We start from the raw sequence: 27,234 nt of genomic DNA on the forward strand, positions 1-27,234 counted from the left end.
ATTGCGGAGCTCTAAAGTGTAAACACCCCACTTTAGAGCTCCGCAATAATTTGTTTGTATTTTACTTTTATTTTTGATTCGCTCAAATGCAAGTGCACCATCCAATGTGGACAACTGGAGGCATTTATGGGTCAGGCACAGCTACAGCACACATCCATACATATATAAACAGAATTCGATAAGCATCTACATGCATTGTTTATCGCAGGACGAACGTTAAACCTACGAACAGGCAACCAAGCGAACGACTAACAATGGCAAGTACTCAATACAAAATAAATTGAGTTTCATCCAATGGGGGCAACACGATGGAACAATGGAAACGATGTTTATCTCCGAAAGAAAAATGAAAGTGAAACATAATAATATGGGAGTATACAACGAACATACAGGATAATTCGAAGTGGTGAGAGAATTGGTTTTATTTTGAGAGAGGAGAATTTGAATTTCGTGTCACAAATAAACAGCTGATTGCTCCAGAAGCGTGTGCGCCAGAATGAAATTGAAACAGCAAAACAAGAGACACATTTCATCTTCTCAAGTAACGAAGGGCAAAACTTGCGAAGAGGTAATAATTTTCTCTTTGACTGCGCCCCTTTTTATTGTGTAAACACAGCATCCTGCGTACAGAGGTCGCCTTTGTTTCCTTGGGAAAAATAAGACATTATACGACGTAATCACAGCAAAGAGATACGTTTTTAAAAGGGGCTTTATTATTTAGAGAGAAAATAGAGAGCATGAGTATTAAGTTTGCAATGGAATTTTTCAACTTTTCGTCCGTTCATTTGTGCGAGTCTGTCAAAATATTGAAATGTGATTCTTGGTCTCATCAGAGTTGTTTTTACGCAATTCTGTCGTTTTCCGTTGCTCCTTGCGGTCCACTAATGTCTCTGACACTCGTTTTAGACCACAGCTGAAATTGAAACACATTGAGCTCGTTTATTTTGTCAGATGTTAGTTGGAAAAGTACTTTCGTATGGATCGGTACAACGAGGTGATGTTTTCGTTACAAGCGCTAATGTTGAAAATATAAAAGTAAACACACACATACACACTCCGCAAGCAGAAGAGAAACAATCAAAACAACTGATGATAATTTGAAAACCTTAAAACCTACAAAAAGAAAGAAAATAAACAGAAATCAAAACAAATGATAAATTCTAAAATCAATTAAAAAGTATTGTGAATAGTGATGCAAATAATTGCAATTTTTATTCAAAAATCAATTAATGTTGATTACAAATTGTGCGCGGATGTTACAATAACTTCTCATACATTACTCCTCACTGCTAAACATTGTCCCATATAAAATTAAGCCAATCTTTTATATATCTTACCTATAGGAGCAGTTGTTTAAGTCGCATTTACTCTAGTGTTAGCATATAAGTACATATTTTTATGACAGTGTTTTTGAACAAAGTGTGCAATTAATGATATCCTGATATTGTACACGCCACTCGTAAAATTGTTGAGGTACTGTCTTGGAACATGCCTAAAATACCAATGAACCAATAATACGAACACAGCAGAAAGTCCTCAAATCAAATGAACGTTCACCCTCCTGCTGTGTACCGCCATTAGGGCATACCATAGTAAATACCAATTTGTTGATAAATATCAAACCACCATCATACTAACGTACATAACTGCAACCTTTGCAAAAAATCACACCCGCCCGAATTCGATTTCATTCAGGACATTTTTGGTGCGAAAATAAGTGTTGTGATGTAAAAGCCATACGAAACGTGCACAGTAAGCAAAAATAAGATGTTAAAGTAAAAAAGCGCGATTAACAAGAGTGCAAAGTGAATCAAAATCAAAAGCCAACCAACCAAAAAGCAAAAAAGCAAACGTATACAAAAATTATGAAATAAATTTTTTATATTTTCCTCATAACGTGAATTGGATTAGTAATCATCTCTTCACGACGGAAATAGAAATATTCACACGCACACACGCCTATCCACATTTATAGGGAAGCGTGTATTTGATATAAAAAACAACAACTACAAGTGGAGCAGCAATTTAATCAACCATAACGAAGTCAAAGCACACGTTTTTTTCTTTTGCATAAAGTTTGATAGCAGACGCTGTTGCTGCATTCGAAGAAGTTATCATACCGGAATAAGGTAAACATTTAGCATTCTGTATTCTAATACACACATACTCACATGTGATGAGTTTATTTATTCACTCACACATGCTAAAAATACCGCCACTGCCATAACGCATAAAATATATTATGGCATGTTTGTTGGTAAATTAGTGGCATAAAGTTGATCCTTTATTGTTCGTTGAGTTTTTGTTTTTGCTTGTTTGCCTTTGGAGGGCACTTAAAATTTTATTGACATTAGCGTTATGAGAAGAAAAACAAAAATGTTTATTTTCCAAATGAACTCTTGTATTACGAGGGGGTTTCTTTTTCGTAAATTGAATGAGTTGAAGTTAAAACTACTCATGGCATTATATTTGTATAACCTACACCATACTGTGGAAAGAGTATTAAAAAATCTTTTCTTCCCGGAAGTATTGGTCCTATGGAATATTTAGCTGATTAAATGTAGCAATTATAGCCCAATCAACATGAAATTTGGTGAAAGTTTAAACAATAGTTGTTGTTGTCTTGGCAGCATAGGTTTGATGCTGGGTTGGCTGCCGCTGACTAAAACGCTGTTGGTTTCGGGTCGTGAGTTTGGTTTAGAGTTTTAATGGTGATATGATAATATTAGGGGGTAAAATGGACAAACTTTTCTCTTAAAAATGTTAATTTTGTAGGAGAAAAGCTATTGATCTTAACACTGTTATGTTGCGAAATGTTGTCAGATAAGACCACATTAGCCAAAGAAATTTAGCTGAAAAGATATTTATTCACGATGATCCGAAAACATTTACCGAATAAAGTCGACATATGTGTATGTGTGTAAAGAAGAACATATATGTATGTACTACAATTTTTGCGACATATATACCAACTACGGACACCTTATTCGCAATCCTAATATATGCATATTCGTATTCCTCCAATGGCTTAACTTCATATTACTCTCTATTACAGAGAGTAATGTTTACAAAACGAACTGACAACATTGCAAAAATTGCTGATTATCACCAATATCATCCGGGCATAGGGAATTTTCAATTGCCTCGGTATGATATTTTTGGTGAATAGTGAGTTCTTTAATTATCGATTTATCTCATGTAAATGATTATTATACTCATCTTTCGTCGTTCCAAAAAAAACATCAGAATAAAAATATTTGTGGATGGCTAGAAAGAAGTTAGTATCATTCTTAAACAATACAAATCAAACACAAAACTCCTTATGCTCACAGTCACTGTTATTGGTCGAGTTGTTGATCGTTTTCGGCGATAAATAGTTTATGATAGTTTTTATCACTTATCTATGAGTTGAAAATGGAAGCGATAGAAGTCTCCCTTGGTACCGACCTCTTATGTCCCTAACCAAAGAAAACATATTTTGAAAATTTAAGGTGCATGACTTTTTCAAACTAGTTCGACTACCAACAAATATATGGGATGTCCGTCCACGAGTTAATATGTGAGGACTTTTATGTTAATTCGGAAAATGGAAGTTCCATAGATTAAGTAAGACACAAGCCAACAAAATTCTGTAAACTGTTGGTTAGTTCAAAATACCTCAATCAATTTTTTGGTGACCAAGGATAACGAAAATCCGCGTAAAAATCGTAAAATAGTATTCTAAACTATATCTTATCAAGCAAGAAAGGACTATAGACAGGCGGGCTGACCATTTAATACCCTACACCACAGTGATTTTAATAGTGAATAATCATAAGATGGCCTCCTTTATAAAGAAGCTTAGTAGGAAATCTGAATTTGGTTTGTTTCAAAATATGACAAAATGAGTTCATCCATCACCATACAACAGAGGTCCTGTGAAAATGCAACGCTGCGGGAAAACCTTTCTCAATTATTTGTGGACAATAATATGCAAGTGTCAGTTCTATCGAACGCGGTGGTTCCAAATATTGCATTATTTCAAAATTTATGAACTCTCTTAAAAGGTTAGCCAAAACGACCACAATAGTTGCCCATTTCGACAACATTCTTCAGTTATCTATTTTACAATATTGAAATGAAAAATTTACAAAAAGACAATATCTACTTTTCCACACCAATCAAAAACACAAACATAAAAATTATGTGGGCCCGAAGATCCATTGAAAAATAAGCTGTCTAAATTTAGCATCTGAATTTTAACCAATCCATACTCTTAAACTATAAAGTCTCCTGTTTTAAACGTCTCCATTTTGATATTCCGCCCATGGACGAATCCATAACCTAAAAATAGTCACGGAGACTGCTAACGAGAAGTAAATGGCTTATGTGGTAATGATATCACTGGTAAATGATATCTCATAAGCAGTCTTTATTACAATTTTTAGGCTATGGCCGTATCATGTGCGCTGTTTAGCGTAATGCTTTTGTTTTTTTTATTTTTTTTTAATAAAAACACATTCAGAATGTTTGGTTTTTTTTTACTTTTATGTTAATTTAGTTTGTTTCACTTAAAAAAAAAAGCAAAAATTGTTTTTTAAAGCTTCATTCTTCATGTCTATACGTTAATCTGAAGACAAATAACTTTAATACTATAAATTCAAAGTGAAGAATGTTATAGATTCCATAACACTAAAACGAAGGAAGGTTCTTATTGACCGAATGGTAATAAGATCCTTGTTAGTCAATGTTACGGCTTGTAACACTGCTATGCGCAAATGTGGAGTTTAAACTAAGGTTCTTTTAGGAAGTTGCTAAGGCAACAGGACTAAGGTCCGGGAGAGAATTATTCACTGGTTTCTTGAGGAACAATAAGGGGAATCCACAGAAATTCGATCTTCAACTTACATATTTTATTAAGGTATAGAGATATCTTCAGGTGCGATCCGTTGAACCAACACCGTACAGCCGAGATCGTATGGAAATGGAACGTTTCGAGAAAATTGTATTCAAAATTTTGTGGAAATTTTCATTGTAAAGATAATTATTATCCGCTCTTTCGAAATCAAGTCACTTGACAAAGATACGCCGGCTGCTTCAGGAACTATGTATGGCCTCTAGAAAAAATTTTCAAATGTTGCAAAATTGGCTATATCTCAGAGATGTGTGTAGCTTAGGGTGGTTTTAAAAAATCGATGTCGGATTTTTGTAGACAGCAATCCTCTAATGTGTATAGTTTTCTTAGATTTTAAGATTGCCAAATTTTGAGCACAATTGGAATATGTCAGCACTTGCCACTGGGGCCTCAAAGTTTCCATAGCAATTTATAATTTCGGCCAAATATGAATTTTCACGATATTGCTCTAAAGGCTTCATTTATTTTCCAATCGACGAGTATTTTTACCAGTTCATTGCTGTGCAAGAAAACGAATCCTACAAACGTGTATTTGTGCAATTTTAGGTAATTTGGGCCCTATCTGTAGCTTTATATTAAAATCCAACCGATTTTCAAAATTTTTTGTAGGATTACTTTTTTAAACACCGAAATGAAATGGTAACATTTTCTCATCGATTGGATGATTTGGTGAAAATCCACCTTTGGTCCCATGCAAAATGCTATGGAAATTTTCAGGACCCAGTGGTAAGTGTTGACATATTCCAAGTGTCCTTAAACTTTTGCAATCTTAAAATCTAACAAAACTAAACACTTTAGAGGGGGTGCCGTCTAGAAAACCGATATCTGTTTTTTCTTTCAGTTAAAATTGCTGGTATCTGTGTAAATGTGGGATTCGCTTCTTTAAAAATAAAGCAATTCCGTTCCAAAACCCATCTAGGACCAAAGATATTCCTTATTCTAAGAACAAAATAGTGTATTTTAAAAATCTTAAAATATATGTTGTTGTTTCAAACATATATATTTTTTATCAGGAAACATAATTACACAAAATATATTGATGCATCAACAATACATATTACTGTGATTGCTCCTACAATATCTCTTCTCTTCGTGTATATAATAATTGTTCCACAAACATCCCAGATGGGACAAGGGAGACTCCTCTCATATCAATGAGTGCACGCCGATTCATATTGGCTCAATGATTCTTATTGCCGAGTCCGAACGGCGTGTCTTACGACACCACTTGTAGAGAAGTTTTTCATGGCTTAAATACTCAGGAAATGTCGCCAGCATTACTGAGGGGGAATTTTGCCACCGTTGAAAATTTGATGTTGCTTGGCCTGGGATTTGAACCGCAGACCTTCTGAGTGCAAGGCGGACGTGCTAACCATTGCACCACGGTGGCCCCGTGTATAGAGTAAACAATTTTTAGTCAATTCTGACCCCTAAATATGTTTCAAAGTTAACCAAATTCAATACCAATCGTAGTTAGTGAGAAGCCTAACTGTATGCAAAATTTTTAATCGATGGCACTCAGAATGCGCAGAGAAGTCGATCGGTCGATCGGAAGGTGGACCTATCTCCATTAGTTTGGTATGTTATAAACTTTTGGCCCAAAACTAACTTATTATTACACTCCACACGTTGTGGTGCAGGGTATAAAAACATTTGCTGATGGAGAAAAACTGTTTTCGGACAGCTCAACAATTTGAGTTAGAAACCAACAAAAAAAATGCGGACGAAACAAAAGTCGTGCTGAACAGTGTTTTTTTTTTTTTTTTTTTTTGAAAATATGACAGGCTTAAAAAAGCCTGTCTATACCAACCGTCTATATATTGCGTCAAATTCAATTAAAAGTGTAATTCAACGAAAGATAATGGGTAATTTTTTTTTACCGATTACTCAATAATAAAAATGCGTAATAGTTTCATTGGATCTATGCAGTTCTTACTTGGAGTGAATTCGGACTCTGTTCCATTTATTGTTTCATATTAAGACTAAACTATTCTCTTTCATAATATGTGTGTATTTTTTTTTTGGAAATTGTTGTACCGCGTCAGGGGTTTCTTAAACACTTTATTTAAACGTACTATTTCTATTATTGTTGGTGGTTCAATCCGCATAGCGCTGCTTTTAGGAAGTGATTTCTTCATAGTACTATTAGTTGTTTCTTATGAATTGCGACATATTTTAACTGAAATACATAGCTTGTGTCCCCTTCTATATGTGACATTTTGTGAAAATCGGTTCAAATTTGTACATCCTTCCCATATTCGGCCGACTTCATGTATTTGATGTACCAAACACCCTGTGGATGTCCAATTTCAATTAAATTTGAATGGTGTGACAGAATTCGGTCGAATTATATAGAAATCGGTTCAGATTTCGTTATAGTTTCCATGCACCAAACACACTATATTTGTAACATTTTAATGAAATTTGGAAAATGTGAAGCAATTTGGCATAGAAAAAATTTCGTCAAGTTATATTGGAATCGTGATGGTTTAGGTATCGTATAGTCGGTCCTTCCCACTTTGATCCTTTTCTTACTGGACTTAATTCCATTCTTAATTTAATTAAAATTAAGTTCAGATGATGCAAGACGCTTATGGGATAGGTTCAATCGCTGAAGGAAATATCGGTTCTTTCACGATCCCTGAACCAATCGAAAATATCCAGTAAAATAATGGTATCGCTTGGAATCACTTGCTGGGACCTTGAATCAGTTCCTCCACAGCAAAAATAAATAAACATTCTGCAGTATTTTTGAGTTGGATTTAAAACGGTTTTTGGTAGTCCTAAAACATTTTTGCAAATTTTAAACATAACGCTATATAGTGGCATATAAGGGCATACAAGGAGGAAATTTGCTAAAAACCCTAAAAAATGATGAAAGGATTATTGATTGATTTCATTCCGGCGAAGGGAATTATCAATTGGCTTTTCAGTTTTTTTTGAAGTGATGTCATTTTTAGCGAAAACCCGAATTCTTTAAGTGTCCAGTATTCTCAAATAAATGAGAATCACACCCATCTTTCTAATTTCCCAAAAAACATCAGACTTAAAACAATCAAATGAGATTGAAACTTCAACAAAGCCAAAAAAACATTAAATATAATCTTCAATATCGGACCATTCTACATAAGTTTAAAACAAGATTTTCGCCAAATTGCGATATTTTAAGCATTTATTTTAACTTAAATAAATTATATGTACACAAATAAGTGTTTGTACAAAAAATTAAATTCAAGATTTATAAAAATATTATAAAATGTTCTTTATAAGTCATATTCTGCACGCTATTTCGTTATAAGGACTATATTCCCCACATGGTATTGGCATGGTAGTATTTTGGTTATAGCCATAGTTTGCAGTGGAGGCACTTACATGGGAAGGTGCGACAAAAATACTTTTAGATAAGATATCGAACTTCAATTGTACCAATGGGTCCCAGTGACTGGAAAGTGTCGTAAGAAAAATGATCTACGTGTAATTTAGGTCAGTATCATCCCCTTTGCAAAAATTAACTATGTCGGGTCCTCATTTTGCCACAGTCCTCACAAAGTCATGCTTCCAGAATTATGGTATGGTTTCCATACATCTATAATATTGACTTATCGTAGATCCTTCTTCTTCTAATGGCTTATCACTTTTGAATATTCCGGTTCTTAGCTTCGATCTACCACATATTTGAGAATTGTCAGCCGAATAATTCTAATTGCGACTTTGTCGATAACGCTTCGTAGCAGATATGTGTTGTTGTATTTCTATGTGAAAAGAAAACTTCGACATACTCAACAAATTAAAAATATATTTGCAACATTTATGATTGTTTTGGAAACATATTTTTTATATAGCACATACTTGCACATCTGACAGTAACTTCTAATGTTTTGTAACAGAATATCATGTTTATTTGTACGAACAAAAGTATTCACATTTACATGTGTGACGGTCTCATAAATCATTGTCACTGCTGCTCATGTCGATTTTATCCAATATCAATGCAAAGAACAAAAGAAAGTACGCAGAATACACAACACGAAATAACGAAGGCAAAGCCATACAAACAAATTGAAATAATATTACACACAAGAATAAAACTTCTAATGACACATGTGACGAAAAAAAACTCACATAGCATAAAAACAAGAAGAAGAAAACATGGTACATCAATACACATTTATTTAGAATCCAAGTGTCACAATGAATCATCGATCTTTAGTACGACGACAAAAAATGTAATTGAATATTTCAATAAAATACTTTTAGAATTGAAATCAATTTACATTAATTTTTATCGGGACTTTTTCTTAATGGAATTGATGAAAGACAATGAGACTTGAAATAATTAAAAGGCAATGTAATTACATATGTTCGTACATACAAACAAACATACGTATATATTAATCACGAATATGTCGACACATCCATCTAAGTCTAAAAAGTGAGTTTTGCAGGAGAAGCTCTCAAAGTGTGAACATTTTTTTGAACTTCAGTACTATGCTAAGTCAATATTTGTTTATAACTTCTGTTCGGATTGACCGATCATTACCAAAATTTGACAGAATTTAAGTTAAAGGACGTTCGACACAGCCAAATAATAGTTTGCTAATTCTGAACAGTGAGTTTTGCATGACAAGCTCTAAAAGTTTGGAAATTTCTTTGACTTTCAGTACTATGCTAAGTAAATATTTGTTTATAACTTCTGTTCGGATTGTCCGATTATTACCAAAATTTGACAGAATTTAAGTTAAAGGACTTTAAATATAAAAATGTAAAGAACTTGAAAATATGCTAAGTCGACTTAGCATACTATTGTTTGGAGGCGTCGATGTGTGCTAATTTTTCAATATTGATATTACTGTTGTGCAACATTATGTACATACACTCCGATTCACCAGGCTAGAAACCCAAAAGTATGCAAAAAATTATCTGTGCACGATATTGTATTAAGTGGTCTTTTTTTTGGCTATACGAGTAAAACAATATATCCTAAATCGGTTGTAACGGTATTTCTTTCTCGCTATAAGAAAATAACCATACATCTTTAAAGTTCCACAGAATATAAACATATTATTAGGGCCACGGCCGTACGTTGTGTTTGAAATACGTAGAAAAAAGTAAAGAAGTCAAAATTTTATACTGAATTAGAGTGAGAAAACCACTGTTGCGGCCAAAAATACCCATTTAGATAGTTTTTAAGTTTTGAACAGAAAATTCGGTTGTGGATATTTCACATCAAGTCCTTCAATCTTCAAGAGATTTAATTTTATCATTGGGAATGGTAAGAATTTTTCTGAAGCATTTTTTTACATTCCATATCATACAATCTATTGTAACTATACAGTTAGTTAACTACATTAATGCAAAACCAAAATTATTACAAAATTTTAAATAAATCAACGTTTTATTGGAATAAATAAATAACATTGGTAACAGTTGAATTCTTACACATGATTAATAATAAAATAAACAAGTAAGAAAAGCGTTAAGTTCGGTCGGGCCGAACTTTTTATACCCTCCACCACAAATTTCAGCCATTTCGGTGGATTAATGTGGCCACTACCTTAAAAATACCGAAATTCGGAAGGTACCGTTCTATGGGGGCTATATGATGGCGTGGACCTATACCTACAAATTTCTGGGGGAAAGTTTTATACGCCCAAAGAAGACTAAATACCAAAATTTAAGCCATATCGGTGTGATAATGAGGCTAAAACGTTCAAAATATCAAAAATCGGGAGATATTGTATTATGGGGGCTATATCAACACGTGGACCTATATAAACATTTTATGGTAGAAATGTTTCTTAGCCTCTGGAAACACAAAATACAAAGTTACAACCGATGCTTTGGTCAAATGGGTCTAATACATTCAAAATATATTAAAATGACGCGTACTTTGTAAGGGGTCTTATGTGGGGACTATACCAAAACGTGGACCTATATAACCCAACTTTGGTAGGAATGTTTTCTGGCCTTTGAAGACACAAAATACCAAATTACAACCAATTCTGTGGTCAAATGGGTCTAATACATTCAAAATATATTAAAATGACGCGTGCTTTATATGGGGCCTTATATGGGGGCTATACCAAAACGTGGACCTATGTAACCCAACTTTGGTAGGAATATTTTTTGGCCTCTGGAGATACAAAGTACCAAATTACAACCAATTCGGTGGTAAAATGGGCCAAATATCTTAAAAATTCCTTAAAAAGACGACGCGTCACGCGTCATTTTGTATGGGGGCTATACGAAAGCGTGGACCTACATAGCCCGCTTTCAATACCAAAAGTCCTACGTAAATATAACATATTTTCCCAAAATTTCATCAACCTACGTCAATCCGTTCGGACGCTAGAGTGATTTCCACAGACGGACAGACGGACGGACATGGCTATATCGATGTAGAATTGCACGCTGATCAAGAATATATATACTTTGTGGGGTCTACAATGATTATTTCGAGTAGTTACAAACGTAGTGACAAACTTAATATACCCCCATCCTATGGTGGAGGGTATAAAAGTAGTAACATTTTACTAAAAATGTTCTTAAAATTTACAAAAAAGAGAACATATAATTGTTTGTACTGGTTACTAAAGAATTGCAAAATTCACAACTTCTCTGTCTTACACGGTATTTCTTGAAAAGTTGGTTCTAATATTTCTTAAGGTCACCTCGGTCATCAATAACAGCTTGTAAACGTCTCGGAATTGAATAAATAAGTTTCGGAATGTTGTACCCCACTTATTGAAAATTGGCCTATGTATTTCATGAATTTTTTACAAGAAATATACCAAACATTTCAGAATATTTTCTTTTAATCTGATAGGTCACACATTGAACAACTTTCATGTTTTTTTTTTGTTGAAAAATATTGCACAGTGTTCTGGCAAATGGCCGCCCACGAAACACTTTTTTTACTAAAGCAGTTTGCGGTGTCCATTGTGGCTCGAAAATGACTAAACCGATAAGCATCTGTTTTTTGTGGGGTTATTATATATATGTATATCGTATCTTCCGAAGCGTGTTTGGGAATATTCCGTCTTTGTTTCACTGACGACAATCAACTAACGACAACAAGTTATGACGCGTCAACAGATTACATCTGCAAAAGTCATAAAAATCCTTAATTTCAAAAAAAAAAAAAATTGCGGGAAATTACACGATCATTAATTTTGCAATTATTTAGTTGACATCAAAAAACACCTACTTACCGTTTTTGTTTTTGTTAGTCCATATTTACGTTATAGTACGGTTACACTAGAGTTTTTTGCTGGGTTAACCCACTTCGAGAGGATTTATTTGACGTTTGCGCTATGGAATTGACATTTGAAATCCAACCCCACTGGGTTAATCCGGTTAAGTGTAACAGGGGTATTAGGCCATTTTCCTTGCGGCAATTGGCAGTTTGTAGGTGAGAGAGGGTGTTGAGAGGCAAAGGGTTACAAATGCCTCACCTCTCAATCCATCAAACTGACAATTGCCACAAGGATAATTGTCTAATATGGACTTATTTCCGACCGATTTCTGCACTTATTGCCACTTATTATAATGTTGACATAAACAGGTAAATCGACTGATATGTAAAAATAAACCCAAAATTACTGAAAGAATTTCTTGTAACTCCTAATTGAAAATCTAAATTCTTATAAATTCATCGTTTGCAATAATTTAGTTGACTAACTGTATGTCTTTGATGTGGACAAGAAGTGTTAATATGTGCATTGGTCTTTATTTTTTTGAGTTGCTTATATACATTGATTTGTATTCGTTAGGTGTAATTTAATTTTTGAATACAATAGTTTTAATTTTCCGAATGTTATTTACAAATCTCCTTGTTACAAATTCTACATTAGAATATTTGTCAGAGCATAGACATATTTTTTATAATTTTCCAGGGTCTTTCTAATATTTTTGGCAGACTTTATTTTTAATATTTCATTTTGAAAAACAACTGTGACCTTTCTTCGGTACATAACGGTATTTGGTTGTAGTATTGTGAGGCTTTAACCGGAGATACCGTGGCGATTAGCTTATTCATAGGCACCGGACCCTATTTCTTGTCCAATTTACGTCAAATTGCGGATCTAATTAAAATGCAATAATATGCTAAATGTATAAAGTTTGAATATGCAAATAACAGTTTTGGCGTATGCAAAATTTATATTTACATATGCACGTTCATCTTCCTGATTTATACAAATGCGCAATATAACTCAGCGCCCATTTGATCCGACGGGGGTGAAATTTGGACCCCTGGCATATTTATTAGCTTTAATTTAATGCATTTATTTTGCACATGCAAAAAATAAGTGCATATGTATTTTTTATTTATGCAAATATGTAAAAATATGCACATATACAAAAGAATAATGCGGTATTCTCTTCATTTTTTGATAAAATTGAATTTGGTATAATCGGTCATACAGCAGCATAGAGTAACTATGACCACACTATGCATTGTATGCATTTGCATAGGTTTCCGCTGTCTACTTAACGACCACTTGAAAAATTTACAAAATCGCAATTTTGATTGGCTCATTTTATAGTACAGGTAGAATAGAACATGTTGAAAACAATTTTCGAGTCTATCGGACAAAAATCGAAAGGAAAATTTCATTGTGATTTGTATGTAATATCGAAGTCTTAAACGAGATTTTCTTGAAATGGCATTTTTGAAAGCGGTGCCCACTGTAGCACGAAAACGGATAATTCGATCTCCATATGTTTTTGTCGTATTATTATACACAAAAAAGCTTGTCCTTAAGCAAGGGAATTAAATAAAACAGTTCCCTATCATTTTTAAAAATGAATATTTTTTAATTCTTAAAAATATCCATGGGTAAAGAATCAAATATAATATAACGGAAATACAATACTCTTATCTATAGAAAATAATAATATACATATATTTTTTGTCTGACTTTGTTAATCCAGAAAAAAAAATCCTTACTAAATAATGGGTTTTTATAGCACTTTTTAACAAGGGCATTCTATGACCACTGGAATAACTTGTTATTCTGTGGTCACTAGACGTTGAAAAATAAGTTTAAATAACTCTATTTTTAGAATAGTTCACATTTCGATCACTGCTGGATTTGATCATGCGAACTTTTGATTTATAGACGAACACAGAACAGACTCGGCTACGCGTACGAACATTAAGGGTTGTTTAAACGCAAACATGTGTACCACCACTTGTTATTTATCTTGTCAACAAAAAACTCTAGTGTCGACGGTGAGAGTTGAACACACAACACTAGGATTTGTACTCGGACACACACGCGCTGGGCCGCCGTACTCAAAACTTAGTAAGGAGTAATATACGTAGTTATTTTGGTTTACATTATTTTGTAATGGGTTAAATAATGACATACGGATCCGGTGGGTAATAGTGCTCTTAATTTTGTCAGGCATTTCGAACAGTTTTGTGGGGAGGGAATTATAAGTTTTGGCCAAAAAGTTTGTAACGCATCGAAATAATGGTCGTAGACCCATATGTGTGTCCGTCCGACGGTCCGTCTGTCCATCTAAACCTTGTTATCACGCTAGAGGTCACAATTTTGATTGGATCGTCACCAAATTTTGGGTGAAAGGCCAATTGTTGTTGGTGATGGTCGGATAATATTTAGAGATCGGAATGGGCAAAAAAACGTATTTGGAGAAAAAGTCAACGATTTCTCCTGTGCGAATATCTCAGCTTCTATAAAAGGTATACCTAAAAAACCTGATAATTAAAGTAGAAAATATAACCTTTCCAACGATGTAAATAGGTTGTCGTAGGTGGTCAAACGACGAAAATATCGCAACAGTTGCATACGAATATAAAACCCAACTTTTTTTCGATTTTAATTATAATGTCGCAGCTTTGCTTGGAGAATTTCCAAAAGCAAATCCTGACTACGAAAGTTAAAAATACCATATTTACAATGATGCAAATTAGGTTGGCGTAAGTGGCCAAATAACGGAGACATCGCAATAGTAGGTAATACATGCAATTTTTCCATTTTTTTTTTTTTTTGAAATCAGTGATCGGATCGTCTCGAAATTTTGGGGCTTAATGGGGTCTTGGAGGGGAAGAAGATTGCTGATTTTGGTGATGGCCGGAAAATATTCAGGGGTCAGAATGTCCAAAAAAACTTATTTGGAGAAAAGTCAACGTTTTAATCCAAAGCAAATATCTCAGCGTCTATAAGGGGTATACCAAAAGCAAAATTAAAGTAGAAAATATTACCTTTCAAACGATGTGTCGTAGGTGGTCAATTAGCGAATAGTCGGTTAAACATTCCTTTTTCCATTTTTTTTTTTTTTTGCAGTAACACTACAGTTCGGAATTTTCATCGGATCATCACGAAATATTGGGTGTTGATGGGGATCTCACAGAGAAATAAGCCTATTGATATTGGTGATAGCCGGATAATATTCAGGAGTCGGAATGGGGAAAAACTATGTTGGGAAAATTCAAGGTTTTATTCGTATGAGAATATCTCCGATTCTAGTAGGCATATTCCAAAAGGAAAGCCCGTCAATGGAAGAATATAAGATTTCCTTTACATTGTTGCAAAGTAGGTCATAGTCGGGCTCCCGTATGTGGACAAAAAATCAAAGATGTTTTTCTTATGCGAATATCTCCGCTTTTAGCAGTCGTATACCAAAAGGAAAATTCGTCAATGGATAAGGAAAATATCGCCTTTATTATGATGCTAAAAAGGTTGGCGCACATACCACATTCCAACTTTTTCATTTAATTTGTACTGACGAGTATCATCTCAGCTTTGTTTGGATGCGTTTCAACAATGAAGACATTCAATGATGTTCCGGCTTGAGTTACCAAAATTGGTGAAATGCTTGTGATGTTGAAAAAGACGCTGAGATATCCCAATTTCCAATTTATGGAATTTTATTTCAATGACAGATATTTCTGCTTCTGTTTGAAAAAATTCCAAAATTCCGAGTTTAAAGCATCTGAGCTTTAAATTAATACAATAGGTGGTATTTATGGTAAAATATCAGAGTTATTGCAAAAGGCGCTAAGCTATCACAATTTTAATCTTTTGAAGTGTTTACTTTAATGAAAAATACTTCTTCATATATTTGGTAAGACATGTAATCCGCTCTATTAGTACCAAGAAGATGTCGACAGTAGACGAAAATAAAATTCGCCTTATGTCATTTGATATAAAAACCAGATAGGTGAAAAGAAATGCTTACGAGTGAAAATCTTATGCACAGGGGTAGTAGTGTGTAGGGTATCACATAGTCAGCCCCATCCCGACTATGGCCTTTGCTCACTTGTTGTAAATTGGATTTGTTTTTTTAACCACACACATAAGGGGCATCTTATGATGGTTTGCCCTCTTTCTTTGCTGGTTGTATGTATCCATATAACTATCCCAATCCCTATTCCTTATGTTTACATGAATGAATTAATCGAGTTAATATTGAAACAAATGTTATAAACAAATGTTTTATCAACAACATCATTTTACAGCGAATGCCTCACTAGTTAGGCCAAAACTGACAATAATTTAATTTTTCAGCTAACAATGGAACATATTAGGAAACATTGTGATTATGTAAAATACCTTGGAACACATTTACATTTTACAAATTACCTTTTTCATTGAAACAAATTCATTTCAAGAGGTCATATTTTGTAAAATGTCACATAGGAAAAGTTTGGTGTTTTTTTACGAAAATTCTCCTTGTTTTCCTCCGGTAAATAATTCTAGGATATTTGTAGCGAATGTGTATACTTTCCCAGTCGCATTTATCTTTTGGGCTTATTGTATTTTACGTTGTGAAAATCTCTTAAGGTGTATTTCGTTATTTATTCCGTTTTTATGGAATTTGTCGTATTTTTCTTTATTCCGGTTACATGGAGCCACGGCTCTCGTGGTATCTTCGTTCGACTTGAGTCTCAGAGGACAGTTTTCGTCTTCTTTTTTCTGCTGTTTTTTTTTTTTTTGTTTTGCTATATATTTATATGTTTATTCTGGAGAGCGGCAAGAAATATCATCCTGAATTTCATCGTCAACATTTGCAATTTTATGTTGTGCTTAATGTCGACCATGCTGTCTCGTAATTTTGCATGTGTGCTTATATTGGAGGGCGAATGCATGAAATTCATATACACATTTGTGCGTGGGCTTGAACCCGTGGTTTTCTCTGGCATTTGGGGAAAATGGTAATTGTGCTTCGCTTAATGCCATTGCGGTTTGTGAGGCATTAAATGCCATAAATATTCTCAGCACTCTCGTTGAACGGGTCGTCCAACTTGAGTCTTTTGATGCCTTAATTTTTGCAACTGCCACGGCTGTTGGCATTTTAGCCATGGCTGTGGTCTCCATTGTTCTGTTATTAACAAAATTCTTTGGTGAAATTAAAATATCTCCTGTGTTGCGTTCAATTTGTTGTGCGTTTCATTTCACTTTGCCTGCCATCGTTTTGACATTTATAATTTTTCACTGAAACTGCTTCGAAGAAGAAGCCACCACAATTTCTTCGGTCAACACGGCCGTACAAATGCCTTGATTATCTTTATTATCTTAAGAATTTCTCTCGGCCAGAGTACATAGTTGTGGTCTGGGGCATAAAAGAGCACAACTAGGAAATGCTTCGGTGGCCAGTTTTCTCATAACGTTTGCGTTGTTAATACGGCAATAATATAATTAATGAAATTATTTATCGCTCATAGTAGGGGATGACTTTAAATGACATCTCGCATTTTAAGATTTTTTTTTTCGCAGAACAAAATAACAAATATTCAACTGTGAAATGGTATTGCACTTACAGAAGTTATTGCAAATTACTTTTTATTATTGATTGGAATTTTCAAACAGATTTGTGTTAAAGATAAAATTTTTTACGAAGATATGCTTACATCCGGTTAAAGTTCAATTATAAAACAATCATAACTGGAAGGATAAAATTTCATTTCAGAGTAATTACGCTTCCTTATTTATATTGCTGACGAAGCTGGTCATTCCGTTGGGCTACATTTTCGTCAGCATAATTAGCCCTTTAAAATCTATGGGCTGAAACGGATACACGCTTCTGTCAATTATCAAAATTTGCCAAGTATGTTAATTAAATAGTAACTTGCTAACAACTTCCACGACTTAACTCGTCAAGCAACAATGCATTATAATCTTCGTTTACGAATTTGCAAGCTAGTTAAATCAAACTCAAAAGTCAATTTCTTTCATTTATTTACCTTGCCCCAGTTATTATAATAAATTTAGCAACAACAACAACTTTATTACTTTCGTTCCTCATACATTGTTCTTTGGGGATCCAAGTATCCTTGTTTACAGAAAATTGGTTTAGGTTGGTGTTTTTAAGGAATAACATTATGGCAACATATTTTTCAAATTTGATTTATTCCGATTTGCTTAAGTGTCTACTCTTGTTCCATACACGGTCTGTTGGTATGCATACATACATTCATATATAAAAAGTTGTGTGCCTTCAGTAATTTCTATGTTTTCAATGTTGGCTAACATTTTTTGTGATTTAATATACACGCATTCAAACACATACACGCATCATTTCAAAACATCGTCAACCGTGAGGGGGATACACAAGATGACGATGTTGTTCTTGTTGTTGTTTGGGATCCGCTTTTAAGCATTGCGAATGTTGCATGGAATATTAAAAGAAACCAAATTCCTTAATATCAAAACATAAACGAACACACACACATCCATCCATACATACGTAATCAATTCTCCGACCGTTCAACAACAGCAATACAATCACATATTGCAGGAAACAAGTGACATATACATACACACACATGTGAGAATTGTGTGAAATACGAGTGTATTTGCCTGCAAAAAGAATTCCAATTCACAAGTGAACGGCGACGATGTCGACAATGACAATGAAGACGAGTGAGTGGTGTATGCAGTTTTTGTTCTGCTGTTGGTTTTTCTGCGTTCATTCTTCTCTCCATTTAATGTTGTTTACACTGCCAGATGTTCTAACCGGATAAGTGGATAGGGGAATTTGTTAGATTTTGGTGCTGGAAGATTTTTTCCCAACGCGATGTAGCTGCAGCGTAAGCACGATTAACACGCTTTAGCAATTACATGAATATACATTTAATTCGTGCTTGATGTTGGTGTGGTTGTTACTGTTGCTGTCGCTATCGCTGTTTGCCATTTCTTCGGGAAGCGTACATATGCCATTCTTAATTATATTTGTAACGCAATTTATTTGACGACATTTTTAAGTGAAACGTTACTTTTGTTAAAAGCTATATCGGTTGGTGTAGCTGCTGTTATCAAAAAGGGAGCAAATTTCAATGTTTTGCTTTATTATCACAGTAACAGTTGGCTGAATTTCATGGATGCAGAAAGGAACAAACACTTCCGCTCGGATGATAAGTATTTGCGATAATTTTGTTGTTTGTTTTTAACTTTTTACCAGGCTACAGATGAGAAACGCGGGGAATGCTATTTTGCAAGTATGAAAATCACCAACATAGAAAAGCTCTATCGTGAAAAAGATCGCATCTTAAAGGTTAAGTTGAGTTGTGTAAATCGTGGATGCTGCTTCTCCAATGATTAGTCTTACCCATACCAATGGCTACCTCAAAGATCAGTCTATATAACGCGGCGCAAAAGGTAACAAATCTAATGAAAAAAAAATAAAATTAAAAAATCCTATACATTGCAAGTCAATGATTGAAATCAAATAATAACGTAATTATATTCTTAACACTTTCAAACCTCCACAACCAAAAAATTACAATCGGGCATCGGCCCACGGCGACATGCCAGCTGTCAAAGATAACATAATTTTCATTCCGTTTACTTCTGACATTCAGTCGTAATTAAACAATTTAAATATTTTGGCGCCAAAACCTGATCTGTTGAAATTATATATATTTTTCAAAATGGAAAATACGGGTAATGGAGTGTAAATTAAGATTAATATTAAAAATGTAAATCTAATAAAAGATGTGTTTAATAATTTGGTGTGTCAGTAAGTGATCTTTTTTGATGTAGTCTGTGGTATTGTCGATGTGTTCTTTGGAGTAGAACTTTCGGTATCGGGGAGTATTCTCGTAAATATATATATGTGGTGAGAGGTGAAGAAATTTGCGTATACTTGCGAATTAAAAATAAACCAATTTCCAGGCTTCGTAAAACTTGAAAGTTTGGATATTTTTAATTTTTGGTTAGAAACCCAGCGAAAACCTAAACATGTTATAGACTGGATTTCTGCGAAATGTAATAGAGGTGCCAAAGATAACTATATGACGGGAGTTAAACAATAAATTAAAAACATTTGTGCACGCCTTTACCAAATAAAATACTTCTGTGCGCAGGAAAAGACCAAAGTCGGACGGGGCCGACTATGTGATACCCTTTCTTAACAACTTAACATTAAATAGGATGAAAATATATAAGGGGCCTATAGTTAACTCTGAACTGAATATAACAAAAATTTACCGACTCTACTCTTGGCTGATTTCGGCCGGAAGTACCGAATTTAATCCGGATCGGACTTATTTTACGAATTTACTGTACAATAAACATCAAATCGGATGAAAAATGTATATGGGAGATATATTCTAATCAGAACCGATTTAGATATAACTTGGCAAACTTATTTATTGTCCGAATTCCGCGACATTTCCCAATTTGCATCAAAATTAGACATAATTTGCGTATTTGGTGCACCGAATACCTCAAATCAGTCTAATAAATATATGGGAGCTATATCCAAATTCGAACCGATTTCAGTATAATTTGGCAAACTTTTTTCTAGTGCAAATTCCGTAAAACATTCCAAATTTCATCGAAATTGGACAGACATAGCGTGATTGGTGAACCAAATACCTAAAACCGGGCGAATATATCGACGCCACCAAACAATAGTATGCTAAGTCGACTTAGCATGTTTTCAAGTTCTTTGCATTTTTATATTTAGCGTCCTTTACCTTAAATTCTGTAAAATGTTGGTAATAATCGGACAATCCGAACAGAAGTTATAAACAAATATTTACTTAGCATAGTACTGAAGGTCAAAGAAATTTCCAAACTTTTAGAGCTTGTCCTGCAAAACTCACTGTTCAGAATTAGCAAACTATTATTTGGAGGTGTCGAACGCCCTTTAACATAAATTCTGTCAAATTTTGGTAATTATCGGTCAATCCGAACAGAAGTTATAAACAAATATTGACTTAGCATAGTACGGAAGTTCAAAACAATTTCCACACTTTGAGAGCTTCTCCTGCAAAACTCACTTTTTAGACTTAGCATACTATTATTTGGAGGTGTCGATATATGGGAGCTATATCCTATTCGGAACCGATTTCAATACAACTTGGTAAACTTATTTATAGTAAGAATTCGGTAGCATTGTCCAAATTACATCATAATTGGACAGAATTTGCGTGTTTGGGCCATCAATTACTTGAAATCGGACGAACATATATGTGAGAGCTATATTTATATATGAACCGATATCAACAAAATTTGGCAGATTCGTTTCTTGGCCGATTATAAACATCTGCACGAAATTTTGAAGGTCTAGCTTGCCCATGTGATTTTTTGCCTCAAATGCCTGACTTTGGCCCCACTGTGCATTGGAAAGATGGTAGATTAAGTGGTGAAAAAATTTAATGAACAAAAGTTAGATGATAGCGAAGCCGCTCCACAGCCGATATGCCTGATGAGCCTCTACCAAAGGCGAAACATATCACATAGCGGTGGTTGTGTGGATTCGAATCTTCGGCCTTCCTTTTTCACTTACAAAAATCATAGGTCATTATGCTCGACTCTAACGAGAAATTAATTAAAACAAAAATTTTAATTAAATTAATTTCTCGTTTGAGCTGAGATGAATGACCGAAAATATTTTGCACATGCAAAATCTTCGATCAACTCCAACGGGAAATGATTTAAAATTAATTAATTTATATGAGCGTGGACCCCAAAAGATGCTATTCATTTTTGGATCCAAAGCATGTCATTTACACCAATGCTCTGACATGTCATTTTCACCAATGCTTTGGCATGTCATTTCCACCAACCCTTTGCAATGACATTGTTATTACTACGAGAGTTTTAACAACGTTGATTCTGATTTCGAGTCTCCGACAACATCAAGCCTATTGTAAATAATTAATCTTATATATTTAGAAAAATGTGTATAAATAAAAACACAAAATTCATCACTATTGGATCGATGGAATGGGTTCAAAGGCTAATGAAAAGGTCGGATCTTTCACAACTTCGTTTGAACCAATGCACAGTGTCCGATTTTCCGAAAAACCTGGCCAAAACTCTAAAAATGAATGGATTTTGACCTAACCTTTGGTTCTTATGTTTTTCGGGCCGCTGATTACATTTTTGATATTATTTAACCCTCAGGCGGTCATTTAAGGGGTCTTTTTGGTCCGTCCTCCTTTAAAATTTGATCTTATCTGATCAAAATATTCTACAAATTTCTTCGGCATCAATTTTTACTATAGGTCCTAGAATACACCAAAACTCTATATCTTACCTTAACTCCAGAAATATGCAAATTAAAAAAACATTTTAGGGTTAATGTCGTACTTCATCAAAGTTTTGGAAAAATTGTCATACAAAGCATCATTTTAGAAGATTGGCGTCAAAGACAAAAATGTTCTCAGCTAAATTTCACTATAAGTCACAAAGAAATGAAATCCCTATTTGCATTACCTACCAAGGAAATATCGGTATCAATTTTGCCAAAAAACCAAGAAACTAAAATAGGTGTGCAAGCTTCCACAATTTCTACAGTTTTGGAAATATTTGAGTTAAGATAACTTGGAATCCTTGCACTTTAGGTGTATAATGCCTTTGGCAACTTTACTGACAATAATGCAAGGAATAATTGTCTTAAAAAAATTAACCCTCGTGCGAGTCCTTTTGGTCCCTTTTTCCACAAATCTTTAAAATCTCCTATAAAATGTGGTCGGATCAGACCAAAATATTCTAGAAATTTTTTCGCCATAAAATTTTACTATAGGTCATAAAATATATCAAAACTCTAAATTATGCCCAAACGCAAGAAAGTGACCCTATACTATATTCTGACATTCTGAATGAACGAAAATCTGTACATACCTGCAAGACAAAATATCACATAAAAACAAAAAGTGCAAATATGTGCAGGATGTTTCGATGGACATTTGTAAAAACCCCTTCCTTTTTTATGAAATGATAAATTACACGGCCCAACTCGATCTTACTCACAACTATTTTCATAATTTATTGTGAAAATTGATCTCGAAAAAAATTAACAAGTACGGGCATCAATTATTAAAGAACGCACAATTCATTGGCGACACTGAACATCTTAAATACGTTTCACATACCTTTCATTACAATTACTAAAAGAAGATATTTAATAACCGTTGTTTATTTTGCATATTATCATATATTTACAAACAACTTAAATATTAAAAAAAAATCCAAATAGGGTCACTTCGACCTGCTTTTATACCCACTTATTAAACAAGAAATATATATATTTTTTCATAACTATACGCACTGGGATCCTATAAACAATATCTGACCCTTTTTAGTGAAAATTGATAATTTTTTTTTTCGATTTTTGGCCAGGTTTTTTTGGAAAATCGAACACTGTGCAATGCAAAAGATGCCATGAACTCACGTCATCGCATGGAACCCTTCCTTTAAATGTTGCTGGGTTGAATTGCACTTGTAGGGGGTTCTCTTAGTTAGGCAGACCAAAAAATAATTTTTCATGTTTATTTTTCAAAGAAACTACCAATATTTTTAAGCTGAAAGGCACGACTTATACTACTTTCAAAATTTTCGTTGTTGGAAAATTTTGCAATGTTTTGTGGTAAATAAACTTCCTGCGAAAAACTTTGTTCGTAAAATAGTTTTGCATTGGCAACGGCAGCTCCAAAAAAAAAAAATGGGCCGATCTTCGTATATTTTGTGGGCGTCTTAAGAACATAATAATCGCTGTTGCAATTTTGTTTTTTTAAGTCTGGTTTAGAGAAACGTTTGGTATTGTTCGCCAAGGGGTAAGGCAGGGAAAACTAGTTTCGATCCTTGCCACAACATCAAATCAGTTCCCTTGTTTCTTGTTTGTGGATATTCTCCACCAAAGTTATTTTTCAATAATTTATTCAACAAAAAACGTGTTTTCTTAAATATCAATCGTCGACTCGAAATATTATCTTTAAACGAAACAAAATTTTAAAAAAAATTATAAAAAATTGAGAACTCACAAAGTCAAAATTTCGATTTTATCGAAAAAAATTGACCGCATTGTGTATCAAACGAAATTTAAAAAACATCTTTCTGGTTTAAGGACAATACTTATTATTTAATAAACTCACCAAAATATATGAATACCATTTCGAGAAAAACGCGTTTTAAGTTGCACATCTACACACAAAACACAAAGAGTTCTTCACTTTGAACGGTCATATATCAGCAAAGATATCGCCTCGTAAGATATCGCCAGTGGCGATTTATGCAATATTCGATTTACTCAATAAGTATATTTCTTGGCTGCTAAAAAAAACCAATGGATGACTATGTTTAGATGCAATGACTATATTCATTTCATTTTATATGTATACTATACGAGAAAACGACACTTTTATAACATTATTAATGCTCCATGTCAAACCCACGTATTGAATGCATTATAATTATCCAACACACAGCCGACGCATAAATGTAAACAATTCAAGTTTAACCAATCTACCAATTTTGACAGGTTAGGGATTTATTATCGAAATTTGGTGTTGAAATTAACGTGTCAGAAGCAACATACACACATGCATATCGTCTGCTCCGTCGGAAAAGGTCGTAAGTCCCTCTCAATAAATTTTTCAGGAGAAAGAAAAAACATTCCTGCGCTGTCTGTATTAAAGATTTTATTATGGTGGAAAAGGCAGTATTTTTCGTTTATTTATTCCGCTTCAATACCTGTACTTTGTTTGATAAAATTCCGTCGCTTTTGGGAGATAATTGGATGTCTTTGGAGTTACGACCTTTTCCTTATACAGTTTTGTATTTTTGTAGGGACTTACGACCTTTTCCTACAATTTACGGACGTTTTTAAATAAAATGTTTATACTTTACAAACCAATGTGGAAAGGGTATTATAAGAGTGTTTTGTCCAATATTCGTGTAACATCGCGCTTGCCATTTTTTCATATCTTGACGAGATAAAGCGATCTAACCATTTTTTCATATCTTGACGAGATAAAGCGATCTAACTATGTGTGTCCGTCTATCCATTAACAATTGTAATAAAATTCCAGGCCTCAATTTTGAACCTATCGTCACGAAACTTTGTGGAGAGGTTCCGACCAGAAGTGACCCCATTAGATGTTGGTTATGATCGAAAGGTGTGAAATGGACCAAACCCACAATTTTTACCCGACTTTGTAGCTGTCCTGTAGATCGCAGTAATATTCCGATCGGAGCGAAATTTTAAGAATGATTTGAGTTTAAGACAAAGAATAAGCTTACAATTTAACATGGCGATGAGATAATTATTAGCGGGTTTAATGGACCAAAACTTTTGTGTGAAATCTTATATATAAAAGACAATGCGTTTATGTTTGTATGTTCCGCATAGACGCAAAAACGGCTGAACCGATTTTTTTTTTTTTGAAAATTTCAGAGAATATACAAGGAACAACCGAGGTGAAAATAGGCTTTATAGGGAGTGGGCGGGGGCAGGCCCTATTTTTTAAAAATCGCTTTTTTACAAAAGCTATGAAGTATCGGTCAGAAAATTAATTTGCGAGGCAACGGTTGTTGAATCTCTGACCCTAACAACTTATTCCATGTAATTTTCAGATTATGCACAGGGATGTCTCTTGGTGGAAGTAGGCTATATATGTTATTGAATTTCGGAGGAGCGGGTTACACCTGTGCCCTATTTTTTAAATGGGCTATATATATAAAACTTACGAACGATTCCGTGTCCCCAATCCTGGGTACATATTTTAGCAATAAGACCCGACCAGAGTAAAACTCTAAGTCGGTATAACCATGACCGTCTGTCCGTCTTTTGAAATTAAGATACAGCTCGCAATTTTTTAAGATTGATCTTCGTGATTTGGTATAGAAGTTTATATTACTTCTAGGATGTTTGGTATTGATGCCTTCATATAGCCCACATAGAACGGTACCTCCCGATTTCCGGTATTTTGAAGGTGTGGCCTCAATATTCCTCAAAAATGGCTGAAATTTGGTATTTATTCTTCGTTTCGGGTATAAAACTTTCCCCCCTAAATTTGTCTATGTAGGTCCACGTCTTCATATAGCCCCATAGAACGGTGACTCCCAATTTTCGGTATTTTGAAGGTTAGCCACATTGTTTTACCGAAATTGCTGAAATTTGGTATTTAGTCTACTTCATAAACGAAAGGAAACTAATTGAAGTAAAATTCAATAGAACTCATGGTGGAGGGTATAACAAGTTCGGCCTGGCCGAATTTAACGACGTTCTTAATTGTTATTGATATTCACTTTAATATCCCAACTAATTTGCGATGCAAAAAAAATTAATTGACATAAGAAAAGGTAACATAAACTGTTTCAAGGGCCAGCAACGTGGACCGGTTCGGCTAATATTTAATATAAAATATGACACGTTGTACTTACGACCTTGTATTTTTGCCTTACGACCTTCTCCTTCAATTAAATTTCATGATTAATTCCGTTAATGTACGTGGCTTCTTAGCTACATTGTAGCCCCAAATAGTGTCCTTTTTTGTCTTTCCAAGTATTTCTGCCCCAACTCACTGCATCTTTTGTTTTTGTCTGCAAACCATGTAGAATCTTCAGCATGTAACGTCTTCCTGCGTTAAGGAAGTTTATCATCAGAGCTTTCAGAATCACCGTGAAAACCATAGGGAACTAGACCCATGACACCATCGTCTAATTCCATTCCAAATTCATACTGCTCTTTGTTAGCAAAAATCATGATGCCTTCTTAGTTTAATAACATTTCAATCAATTATTATTTTAGAATCATTTAATAATATAAACATTGCACTTACCCGTCCGTTAGAAGGTATTACTTTAATGATTTCAGAATACAATCTACTCTCGTTATGTGAATAAATGTCCCTAGAGAAACCACAAATTACCAGTTGATAAAGTTAAGTAAGATATACGACAGTAAAAACAGTAAAAATTTTGATTTTTTTTAAAAATTTTTCAATATATGAGGTATTTGAACACATACAGCATCCCAATTTGTATCAAAGAAAAGGCCAGAAGTCCATATTTCATAATCATAGGGGAAAATAGATTTCAAATGTAAATTTTCGTTGCAATATAGAAATTATCACATTT

General features: G+C 34.1%; 1 protein-coding gene across 1 annotated transcript in view; it reads left to right on the forward strand.

Annotated features, from left to right (window-relative positions):
• The first annotated feature begins 956 nt into the window (after positions 1 to 956).
• beat-VI (Immunoglobulin domain-containing protein beaten path VI) overlaps positions 957 to 27,234 on the forward strand; it is a 179,194-nt gene continuing 152,916 nt past the window's right edge. Inside the window, exon 1 of the mRNA XM_073962969.1 lies at positions 957 to 2,129. The gene's annotated coding sequence lies outside the window, so the exon portion shown is untranslated. The remainder of the gene's footprint in view (positions 2,130 to 27,234) is intronic.

Source organism: Musca autumnalis, unplaced genomic scaffold (genome assembly GCF_047663935.1).
Source record: "Musca autumnalis isolate F117 unplaced genomic scaffold, ASM4766393v1 scaffold_1, whole genome shotgun sequence".
In the NCBI taxonomy this organism is placed as follows: Eukaryota; Metazoa; Arthropoda; class Insecta; order Diptera; family Muscidae; genus Musca; species Musca autumnalis.